Raw genomic sequence first — 12096 nt, 5'->3', positions numbered from 1 at the left:
CTCGCGAGCCCGCTCCCAGCGTGACCGTGCCGGGCGCGTCCTCAGCACCCGTGATGCGCCGGCCGGGTCCCGGGGGCCCCGACAACCCCGTCGGTGGGGAGGCTCCAGAGGGCCATCTCCTTTCCTTCTAAGCTGGGCCAAAAAACCAGACCCTCCAGGGGCTCGTGCCTCTGTCCCTGTCCCTCTGAGAACGGTTCGAATGGGAACGGACCACTTGACCAACTCTCCAGACCCTCCATTTCTAAAACTCGTCCAGCTCTTGGACTCCCATCTTGGGCACTTTCTCCCGTTTTTGCCATCTGTTTTCATTTCTCCCACTACCCCGCATCGTCTAGGACCTCCTGGGAGCCACCTGGGCCAGAACCGGGGCTGCTGACTTGGATATTGATTCCACCTGCCCTCAGCTGGTCCTTCGGGTGCTGGACGTGTGAATATCCCCTATGTCCTGGATAGTGTTCACAGGCTGGAGTCTGGCTCTCAAGGCCCTGGCCTTTGGGGATCTCCATGCTTCAAAGAATGCTGTGCACTCATCTGCTACTGTGCTCTCCTGACTGCTAGTCCTCGGCCTCCCCTGCCTCCACTTTCCAAACCTTTATCCTATGAATACTGGCTCTGCCAAGAAATGCTCCATCCCTAGAAGGGGTTAGGGGGGCCCTTGCTGAGCACCTTCAGCTCTCAGGTCTCTCTGCTGTTGGTGTGGGCTGCCCTCACTCTCCCACAGAATCAGCATGCCTAGGCCAGGGCCTTGTCCACGATTTTGGCATCCTTCCTTGGCTGAGAAGGTATCTTGGTGGTAATAACCAGGACCAGAACTCAGACCAGTGATCAAGGCTGCTGCTTTCTAGGGACAATGGAAGCCTGCTTGGGTTTTCTAGTGGCTGGAGGCCTCAGCCCCTGAGCTTGCCTCCTGATTGGTGCTCTTCTGGCTCTGCTCCCTCTGCAAACACCATCCTGATTCAGCTGTCAGACAACGGCTCAGAAGCTCTTGGCTTTGAAACCCTGCCCTTTTAAGACCCTGATCCACATGGTTGGTCTCAGAGCAGTATCACAATAGAGGGAACACAAAACAGCAACCAAAAAGGCAATTCAAAATTGTCAAGGTTTTTAATTTATATTTAAAATGTTTTGTTAAAAAAACATATTTCTTGAAAACCATAAAGTGGACACAGTGTCGACAGCAATTTTTGTTAACCCATTCCACCTTCCTGCCCCTGACTTCTCTTGCCTGCACTACAAAAATGCTCTGCCTAACTCCCAGAAAACTGAAATTCTGTCCACCCACTTCTCTCCTGGCCTCCTCTTTTCTGAGAAGGAGAAAAGTGGCCCCTGGCATCTAGAAGTTGGCTTGGTATCATCAGCTAGAACTTAGTGTTGCTAGGAGCTGACCTGACACTCATAGCCAAGGCCTTGGTATTCCCCTCTTGCACGTAAACAATTTCACAGGACATCAAGATCAGACAAAGCCATCAGTAACCATGATGGATCAAGACAAAAACAAGATCATCCTGTAATATCTGAAGAGAGACAAACTGTGAACATTGTCTAAGTCACAAAAACATCTTTCTGTCTTGATTAATGGGAGTGATTGCTTTTTCTTTACCAATTGCAGCTTTAGCCTTGTTCTAGTCTTTCCTCTTTCTAGATAAGATTTATTAATATATCCGATTGTAGAATTACTCTTGCTTCCAGACAGCACCCAACACCAAGAAAGTCCTGCTTCTTTAACTGTCTCCAAAATCACTAACACAAGCGCAAATCCTGTAGGTCCTTTCCAATGCCCTCTTACTGAGATGTCCCATGCTGTGTGTTCCTCTTCACTGCAACTAGCAATAAACTCAATTTGTTCACTGCAAGTGAGTCCCTGGTCTTTGCCTGGAGGGCATGGGCATGCCCTATCTCTTTATTACAAAAGCCCGAAGAGTCTTGGGGGAGAGGAAGGGGAAGGAACTGCTGCAAAGTTGGAGTCTCCTTTAGTGGTGTTGGTTGGGGAGCGGGGGCTGTGGAGAGGATGGAGACATGCACATATTTATCATATTTTCTACTGCATAAACAGACGGATGCCTATGCCGCCCAGTATCTCAGTACTTTCCCAGGGCTGGGAGAGTTCTTTTAAAGAGACCTCTATGTGACTGGGCTCAGCCAGGGTTAGAGCCACAGACCTCGCCCCTGCAGGCCAGGCCCCATCTCAAGGAGCTGATGGCTGGGAAGGCGTGGGCCTCCATTCCATGTGGTTTGGCACTTGTAATTTGAATGATGACACCACACCACAGCAACCGTCTACCTCACAAGTCTCTGTGGTTTCTCGCTCTGATGCCTGCTCTCTCTCTTGGATTTGGGTGATGTGATGTGGCGGTGGTCTGAACACTAAAGACCGTGTCTTTGCTGCGAGGCATTGTGCTAAGTGCTCTACTTATCTTTTCTAACCCTGGTATTTCTGAGAAGTAGGTATCATTATAACCCCATTTTCCAAGTGAAAAAACCTGAGTCTTAGAGAGATTAAATATCTTGTCAAGGTCATGTAGCTCATAAGCAATAGAGGCAAAATTAACCCCACCGATGGCTGGTTCCAAAGCCATTCTCACATGACCAGTAAAAGAACTGCAAGATGTGGATGTCCACGCCGCCTTCCTAGGAGAGCAGGCTTTGGACTTCAGATTGATCAGGACTAGAAAGTGAGTGGGGCAGATGAGAAGTGAGCAGCAGCAGGAACCCAGACAGGACTTCCTTCTCTCTGTGTGTCCTCAACAGTCGGACCTGTGCCTGGGCTGTGACATATATGGTTCCCAGGGGCTTATTGTAAAGGGCTTGTAAAAACATGTCTTTCCATGGGTACCTTTTCCAAATGTTCTGCACTTTGGTTTTTTATTCGAAGTTATATCTTGGAGCTCATCAGTACATAGAGCTGTATCATTCTTTCCAGCAGGTGCATAGTTACCCATTGCATGGGCATAAATAAATTGGGTTATTAAACCCAGTCCCCTACTGATGAACATTTAGGTTAATCCAGTCTTTTGCTATAACTAATGAATACTCTTGGTTATATAGCTCTAATCACATTTGCAAGTCTGTTTATAGAATAAATTCCCAAAAGATGAATTAGAAGTGGATCCTCCAGCATCAGCCACCCAGCTGACACAGGATGCACCAGAGAAGAACTGCCCAGTCTGGCCTTTCTTCAATTTCTGACCCTTAAAATTACAACCAAAATAACTGTAAATATGTAACCACCATTTTGGGGTAGTTTGTTACACAGTAATAGATGATCGTAACAGGCTATATAAATTTTCAGTTTTGGTTGATATTGTCAAATTTCTTACAAAGAGGTTGTGCCACCTTACATTCCCATCAATATATGAGTGTGTCCATTTTCCTACATCCTCACTAACACAGCACATTATCAAACTTTTGATCTCTGAAATCTGAAAGGTGAAAATAGTATCTCACTGTTTGAATTTACATTTCTTTCTTAATAAATGAAATTGCACATCATTTTGTACATTTGAAAGCCATTTGTACTAACTTCTGTGATCCATCCATTTCCTTTGCCATTTTTCTATTGCATTATTGGTCTATTTCTTATTGATTTGTACAATCTATTTCTATATCAAGGCAATTCCCATTTTTTCCCCCATGTGTGGCAAATATTTTCCCAAGTTTGTGTCTTTTGACTTCGTGGTAGCAGTGAATCTATAATCCCTGAGTGAAGCAGAAGTATCTTTCTTTTGGACAGCAGCCACATAGCTGTCTTAATAATTCAGAGGTGGTCACGCATTGGTTAAAATATGTTAGAGGCCAGAAATCTTTCAACAAAATCATGTTGTCTATTTTTGGAAATACAACAAAGCATGAATCATTGCTTATACATGAATGTCTACTTAAACTGTAAATGTTCCCTTTGGGAAAGTTTGCTTGCTTTTTAATTATGCACTAAATTTGCCACACTTGTCCAAAGGGAGGGCTTTATAGGAAGGCAGCCACAGGAAGAAAGTGCAGAGAAAATGGAGCTCACCCTCTCCTGTGGGAGCTTCTGAGAGGCCAGCCCTCTGGGTGAGGCTGGGTAGGGACTGGTTGTCCCAGCAATTGAACCAAAGTCCCCTTTCAGATCAGCAGTCCCTAGGAAGGAATGCTGGGCTGTCACATTCCTGCTGAGTACACATATATCACCTTTTCCCCACAGACACTGCGTGACACCTCAGCCTCTGCTTGCTTGCTTTGGTCATAAGAACTTAGTTTTTCCCCTCTGGCCTGACCCCAAGCCCCAGGCCTGGGGCCACTCAGTTCTCCTGATCTGTCTTCATTCAAATGTTACGCACACATCCTTGGACAAGAGAAAATAAATGAGATAGATAAATACAGGCTCTCCCCTCTTCTGTCTACTGCAGTGGACAGAGGACAGACAAGTGGTGGTTAAGTGAGCTTCTCTACTTTGTTATTCTGATCTCCTGGGACCCAGATGAAAAGTGCCGCTAAGCTTCATTTTGGTTCTCAAGCATAGAAATTAACTCAGGCTCTGAACTAGACTCCCAACAGCATTGCCCAGAGAGGGCAACAGCTGGCTTAAGTCCAGGAATGGCCAGACTGCCCCTTCTGTGTTCAGGCCCTTATAAAGGGATGAAATGGTCTCCAAAAAGCCCCTCTCCTAAAAGTGCCCTTCTGTTTGAGCTAAACCTCCCAGGTCTCTGCTTGCCAAGGAGTCACCTGGTCAGCATTTTCAATGGGAGAACAATCCAATTCTGGAATTCTGGAGTTCTGGGCTCAGGGCTGTACACAGAAGCTGCATGCTGAACTTGGTGCAGGACTGGATCACCACATGCCAAATGCATGTAGGATGAATTTTGGCTGGTTGGCTCTGGAAGCAGATAATGCATGTCCTTAACATTCACCCAGAAAATCCTGCTGATTTTAACTGACATATCTGGTCCGTTGCACACATGGAGGAGACTTCATTCTGAAACTTATGGATGCATGTGTCTGACATCCATCACGGTCCATGCATTTTTAGGACCCTGCCAGGGTGGATGTGACCACAGACACTCACATAACACATACACAATCTAATTGGCAGCTCTGTGTGCTTCAAGGGAAGCATGAAGAGGAGTTAAAAAAACACAAACAAAGCAGAAAGTTACTTTTGACCTTCCTACCAAATCACCTAGCAAGATGAAATGGAGATGTGTCTATTAATTGAGTGACACCAAAAGAATTCTGGGGCAAATAAGAACTAACAGCAATTGCCTGGAAGTGGCAGAGTGGAGTCACAGAGAGGCTCATTGGTCACTCTCTGATTTCTCACCATGGAACAGGGACAGAGAGGTGTTCTCTGATTCCGTGTATCCCAGGCAGAGGAAAACCAGCATAGTGAGAAAGAGAGTGTGAGGCCAAGCCCGGCAGACCCATGTGTGAACACCAGTGGCTTTTGACCCTGGGGATATCCCAGCCTTCCTGAACCTCCATCTCCTCATCTGTAAAACAGAGATACTACTACGTATTTGCCTGGTAAATATTAAATGAGATTTCATCACGTATAAATGGCACAGGAAACATGCCATTGCCTGATGGCGAGGCTCACAGTAGGCCATCAAGAAAGGGCATGTTATCATTATCATTCCTCATTTCAGCTTCTCCTCTGAGGAATACAATCTCAACTAAATCCCAGCCCCAATTTTCTCTCTAAGGTTTGCCTTCTACACAGGGGTCTCCCATGGGTGTTGCTCATGCTCTTGGTAGCTCCTTTCTGAAACTTGGCTCACTACTCCCCCAAACATGGCTGCAGTGGACATCTGAATGCTTCCTTCTTGGGGGGAATCCCATATTGTGTAGGTCTTGAGGAGACAGAGCCCTCTTCCCACTTTGAAAGCCAGTCCAGCCACAGTCCAGGCCTGAGACCTGGGCTTGACCGACCTGATGCTCCTGCCAGGGACTGGGACTCTCCTGTGAGTGACATGGAGACGCAGCGACAGATGAGAAACTATCAAGTCTGGGGATGCAATGACCATGGTGGTCCTAACCTGTCTCCTGCCCTTGCTGCCCAGCCTCCTGGGGTTCCTGTCTACTTTCATAGCCTGGTCCTCCTGCCTTCTAGTCAATTCTGTGAACCCCCAGACCTCCTTCCAATACATTCTTTTTTCTGAGTGAGTCAGGCAGAGCTGGTTGCTACAGCTGAAACTAAGAAGTTTCTTATATAGAGCCAAGACACCTTTTTGTATTGGGATGCCAGTGTTAGGCAGGAGGAAAATCTAGCTATATTTGGGTGTTCCGACCTACTCTTTCCCTGGAGGAAGCAACCACCAGGCAAGAGGGCAAGAGAGATCTCCCATAGCTGCCCTGGGGCTAAACGGATGCAGTCCCTGCCCTGAGGTGGCTGGAGACCCTCTCACAAGTCTCACACAACCTCAAAAGGAGCAACTCAGGAAACAGGCTAAAGCAGTGCAGGAGAAACACAAGACAGACAAGTTCCTTGTTCAAAGTCATAAACATTTGCTATAAAGATGAAAACAAGATTTCCCTTGACAAACACAAAAACAAAGGCAAGAAAATTTGGAGATCAGTCGCTTTTTCCTATTCTTGCACTAAAGAGGGTTGACATGCATTCTACCTGTTTTTTCACACCAGGATGGACCAAAAGACTAAGCTGATGTCAGGCCAAGGTGGGCCTGCCCAGAAACCCAGAAGCATAGGCTCTTGTCCCATAGCTGGCCCCCATAGAGGGTTGGACATATGCTGAAGTTTCTTCTTTTCTTCCCTCTCCCACTAGCAAATGTCCCTGGTAAAGACCCAGCATGATGAGTTACCCACCCCCTGAGCCAAGTATCACCTCCTCAGTGAAGCCTTCCTTGGTATCTCTAGGCAGAGTTCATTGTTCCCTGTTCCAACTAATACTACTTTGTAGAACATATGGCCATTTACTTGTTTTTCTGCCCCATTAGACAGATTGTGAGCTCTTGAAGAAAAGGACCATGCCTGGCAGTACCAGGCTCAGAACTAACATCAGTGTTTGTTGAATGAGTACATGTGGGAGACCTGATCCCAGGTGAACAGCTGTGTCATTCCTCCATTCTGTGAATTCACAGCTGGTAGCAACATCCCAAGGATGGCCTTGGTCTCCAGGAGCTGGTGATTAGTGTTGTGAGTGCGCTTTGGGAGAGATGTAAAGGGGAGTCTATACAAACAGCATTCTAGGCACCAAGTGGCCCTCCTATGGAAGTGATTGTGTAAAAGGAATCATTCAATCAGCAAGCAATTACTGCATGTCCATGTACCAATCAGCCCATGGCTTAAGGTGAGAAGCAGAGGACACATACCCTAGGAGCCAGGACCCAAAAGGAAACCAGCTGCATCCTGTCTTCCACTGAGAGCTGTTGCTGGCTGATGCCTCTACGGGGCATCAGGCGCCCTTGGAGGGCCTGGTGGCTCTGCCAATGCAAAGACTTATGGTCAGCCCTCACTGAGGAACAAGCTTTAAAGCAACATTAGATCCTAGACTGGTCATTTCCTTCAGGTCTCTACAATTCTTGTTTCACTTTCTCCTTCTGGTGGTTTTAACAAAAAGATGTGCCTTACCATACTAGAAGGTGTTACTTTCTTTTCAGAGCAGATTGCTTCAGTCACTCAGGCGCAGCAAAGAGGGTTCTGGGGAGCTGCTGCCATGGATGGAGCAAGGATTCCCAAGAGAGTTCATCTGGGTTTCCAGATCCTCTGCATTGGTTCTTAGGATTAGATTAACAACCTTTATTAGTGATGAAAGTACGTCCTAGTTCACAGTCTGTGAACAAGGATTCTTTTCAAAAACTTCATAAGTACCTAAAAAGGATTAAAAATAAAGCCAAACTGCAACCCTCTGGTCTTCCTGAAGCAGTGAGCGCTTCGTCTAAATTAGATTCACCTCACTATGCTTAACGGCTTACAATTCAACATAAAAAGACAAATAACCCAATTTTTTTAAATAGGCAAAGAATTTGAATAGACATTTCTCTGAAGAAGATATACAAATGGCCAATAAGTGCATGAAAAGATGCTCGACATCAAATGTGAATCAAAACTACAATTAGATATCACTTCACACCCACCAGAATGGCTATAATCAAAGGACAGACATTAAGTGTTAGCAACGATGTAGAAATCAGAAGCTTCAGGCACCACTGGTGGGAATGTAAGATGGTGTGCAGTTGCTTCAGAAACAGTTTATCAGTTCATCAAACAATTAAACTGAGTTACCATATGACCCAGCAATTCCACTCTTAGGTATATAACCAAGAGAACTGAAAACATGTGTTTACACAAAAACTTGTACATGAATGTTTATAGCACCATTATTCATAATAGCCAAAAAGTGGGAACAACCCAAATGGCCATAACAGATGACTACATAAATAAAAGTCACATATCCATACTATGAAATATTATTCAGCTGTAAAAAGAAATTAAGTACTGATACATGCAACAACATAGATGAAGCTTGAATACACTATTTTAAGTGGGAGAAACCAGAAAAAAGACCACATATTGTATGATATATGATGTTAAATAGAATATGATGACCACATATTCTATTTATATGAAATGTCCAGAATAAGCACATCCATAGAGATGGAAAGCAGATTAGTGGTTGCTAGTTGCTGGGAGAAGGGCAGATGGAGAGTGAGGATTAATTACTATGAAGTTTCTTTTGGGATGATGAAAATGTTCTGGAAACTGATAGTGGTGATAGTTGTATAATCTTGTGATTTGTCCTAAAAATCACTAAATTGGGCACTTTAAAATGGTTAATTTTATGCTATGTGAATTTCTCTATGTGCATGTGTACGGATATACACATGCAGTTCACAGTTGTTGCTGATATCAGCCCATTCTCGCTCAAGATCTTCATATGCAAAGCAAGAGAGGGCCTCCAAGGGCTCTAACCACTCTGACATTTTAAGTGTGTGTCTCTAAATGCAGAAAGTAAGCTCGTGTATTCTTGCACTAATTTACCCACTAGTTCAGAACACCATTTGCCTACAGACCCAAAAGCATCTTGCAAGCTGGGTGACTTCAGGTTTATCTATCAGCCACATGTTCCAATATTCAAATGCATGCAGGTCACATCACTTTTTGAAAATTACTATTGAGGGTGAATTAAAGTCTACTAATTATTTTTAAAAATAAGAGTCTTTAGTAGTAACTCAAAAGGAGTCTGTTCAAAAGTATGTAGCTTAGTGCCGCCTTGTTAACCAATTTCGCTCTGAAATCACAGTAACACAAATTATTCTCAAGACCTATCAAGTCAAGACGTAGCCCAAACATGACACCACACGTGTATCTACGTTGTATTTCTCAGCTTCATGTGTACAGTTTCATGAAAGAAAAAGAACTTCAGCAGAATTAGGTCCAGGTCTCCTGGTGGGCAGAGTTCTATGTTCTCTCAGTTCCTTTGACTTGAATAGGGCAGTTAATCAGACAGCCCCCGAGGACCACACTCCAAAGGTAGCTACGGAAAATTAAAGCATGTTTCACATATATCTCAATCTGTGCCTCTCTCCTCAAATTGTGACTGTTTTCACCAGCAAGAGCTGTGTTCCATCTTTTACCATCAGTGATTCCACCATGCTTGGGCAGTTCAAATGTGGGAAAGAAGTACATTTGAGTATCATTATTCGAAAGAGAAAGCTACTGCATAGGAGAAGGGAAATGTATTAAAGTAATAAATATATAACGTGTACTTTAGAAGTGTCATGAGAGGCTGGCCCCATGGCCGGGTGGTTAAGTTCACGCGCTCCGCTTTGGAGGCCCAGGGTTTTGCTGGTTCAGATCCTGGGTGCGGACATAGCACCGCTCATCAGGCCACCCTGAGGCGGCGTCCCACATGCCACAACTAGAAGGACCCACAACTAAAATATACAACTATGTACTGGGGGGATTTGGGGAGAAAAAGCAGGAAAAAAAAAAAAAAAGATTGGCAACCATTGTTAGCTCAGGTGCCAAGCTTTTAAAAAAAAAAGTGTCATGAGCTCCACCTGGGGGGCAATATCAGGGTGGAGTTAGAGTGAAATCCTGTGAGGAAGAGACTGCTGTGCTGTCCAATAGAAACACAACGTAAGACACAGATATAGTTTTAAATTATGTAATAGCCACATTTAAAAAGTAAAAAGAAACAGGTGAAATAAACTTTTATATTAAATATTTACACATATTTAATATATCCAAATAGATCCACTATATCAAAATATTATCACTTCAACATGTAATCAATGTAATAAACTGAGGTATTTTACATTCTTCTTTTAATACTAAGTCTTTGAGATCTTGCGTGTATTTTACATTCATAGCTTAACTCAGTTTTGATGAGCCACGTTTTAGATGCTAAACAGCCACACATAGTCAGTGACTCCTGTATTGGACAGCGCAGCTTCAGAGTGCCTTAGTTATGGTAATAATAAAAGCAACACTTAGTAAGAATCTATTTGCTAGACATAGTTCTAAGCTCCTTACGCGCATTAACTCATTTACTACTCCATCAACCCTATGAAGTAGGTACTCTTATTATCCCCATTTTACAGGTGACAAAACTGGGTCAGAGACGTTAACTCACTTTCCCAAAGTTAGAGTCAGAGAAGTTCCAGAGCTCTGGGGGCCTGCCCACCATTTCTCCCTCTCGTACGATCTTGATGAGCAGTAATAAGCCAAGTGCTGCTCTCTTGGGGATACTTGTTACCTCATGTGATGTAGTTTCGTTGGAGAAGGAGCTGAATAAGATGAAGCCACGACTGTTTAGTTTCAGGAAGTGCTCGACGTGCAGCATCAACTCAGTGAATCTCCAAGATTCCTCAATCTCCACAACCCTGCTTTAGCCCTTTACAAATATTTCGCAAACTGGTAACGGTCAAGGGCATGAGCACAATGAACATTTGTGATCCTGATCACTTTCTTCTCCAATCATGCAATGGTTTGCAAAGTTCACAGCACAAATTTTCCTGGGAAATGATGCAATGGAAGCTGTGCACATTAACCTTTATTTTGACTTTAATAGACTGTTAAGTCTGTTTTTCCCTTCTCTAAAGGTACAATTGAGCTCAGTTTTCCTACATTTCAGCAAAACTCGGGTTACTTACTGGCAAGTTGCTTGATCCTGCTAGTCGATTCTATCTAGTGAGGTACTTTTTTTTGCTTCTGTTTTTGGTGAGCTAACATCTGTGCCAATTTTCCTCTGTTTTGTACATGGGACACTGCCACAGCATGGCCTAATGAGCAGTGTGTAGGTCTCCACTGGGATCCAGGCCACAAACCCCAGCAGAGCACTCGAACTTAATCATCCACCACGGGACCTCCTCTAGCGAGGTACTTTTTTTATGTTAAATGTGGTATGCAGTCTAAATATTGGATGTTCTCCTGCCTTACAAATACTTCTGCTTTCCTTACCCAAAACTGACCTAACAAGGATGAGATGGAGAAGTTTAAGGACGCCATCAAATAGAAGACGTGTAGAAATTCTTTGCAAGTCACAAAAGGATTACAATTTGCTGTGGACTTTTCTTATCCATTTTCTCTAAGAAGAGGTGTGAACAAGGACTTTACATGGTGCTTAAACAAGTACCTCTTTTTCACTTGGAGAACTGAACACATGCACTTATCTCTACTCCCTCCCATTAACACCAGAACAAGTGAATGTCAAATACACCCACATAAGGGCAAAGAACAGATGAGAGCATAGCACACCAGTGTGAATAAAGTTTTGGAAGCTGGAAATTGTCTGGAAGAGTAAGCAGAGCTAATTAAAAAGGAAACTTAAACCTGCTGGGGGTAGGGATGTCAGTGAGTAGTTTGCTGAGTCATACCACAGAATCCCCGGAAAGCTCAGGAAATGAAGATGCCAGGTACCATGGAAGGCAGTGGTGCCAGCAACGACTGTAAGTGAGTATTGGCTGAGTGTGTAGATGGAACAATTGGACCCCAACGTATAGCTCCCCATCCCAAGCAGCTAGGCAACTACCCTCCTCCAACCCAGCTGGAGACAGGGGATTGATTCTGTGAAGAGTTGAATCAAAGAGGCTCCAGACAAGTGAACTCCAGGCATGGTGGAGGTTGGGGGAAGAGGTGCTGTATTGGGATTAAAAGGGATTA

The sequence above is a fragment of the Equus quagga genome, chromosome 7, assembly GCF_021613505.1.
Source record: "Equus quagga isolate Etosha38 chromosome 7, UCLA_HA_Equagga_1.0, whole genome shotgun sequence".
In the NCBI taxonomy this organism is placed as follows: domain Eukaryota; kingdom Metazoa; phylum Chordata; class Mammalia; order Perissodactyla; family Equidae; genus Equus; species Equus quagga.
This window is presented reverse-complemented; position numbering follows the sequence as displayed.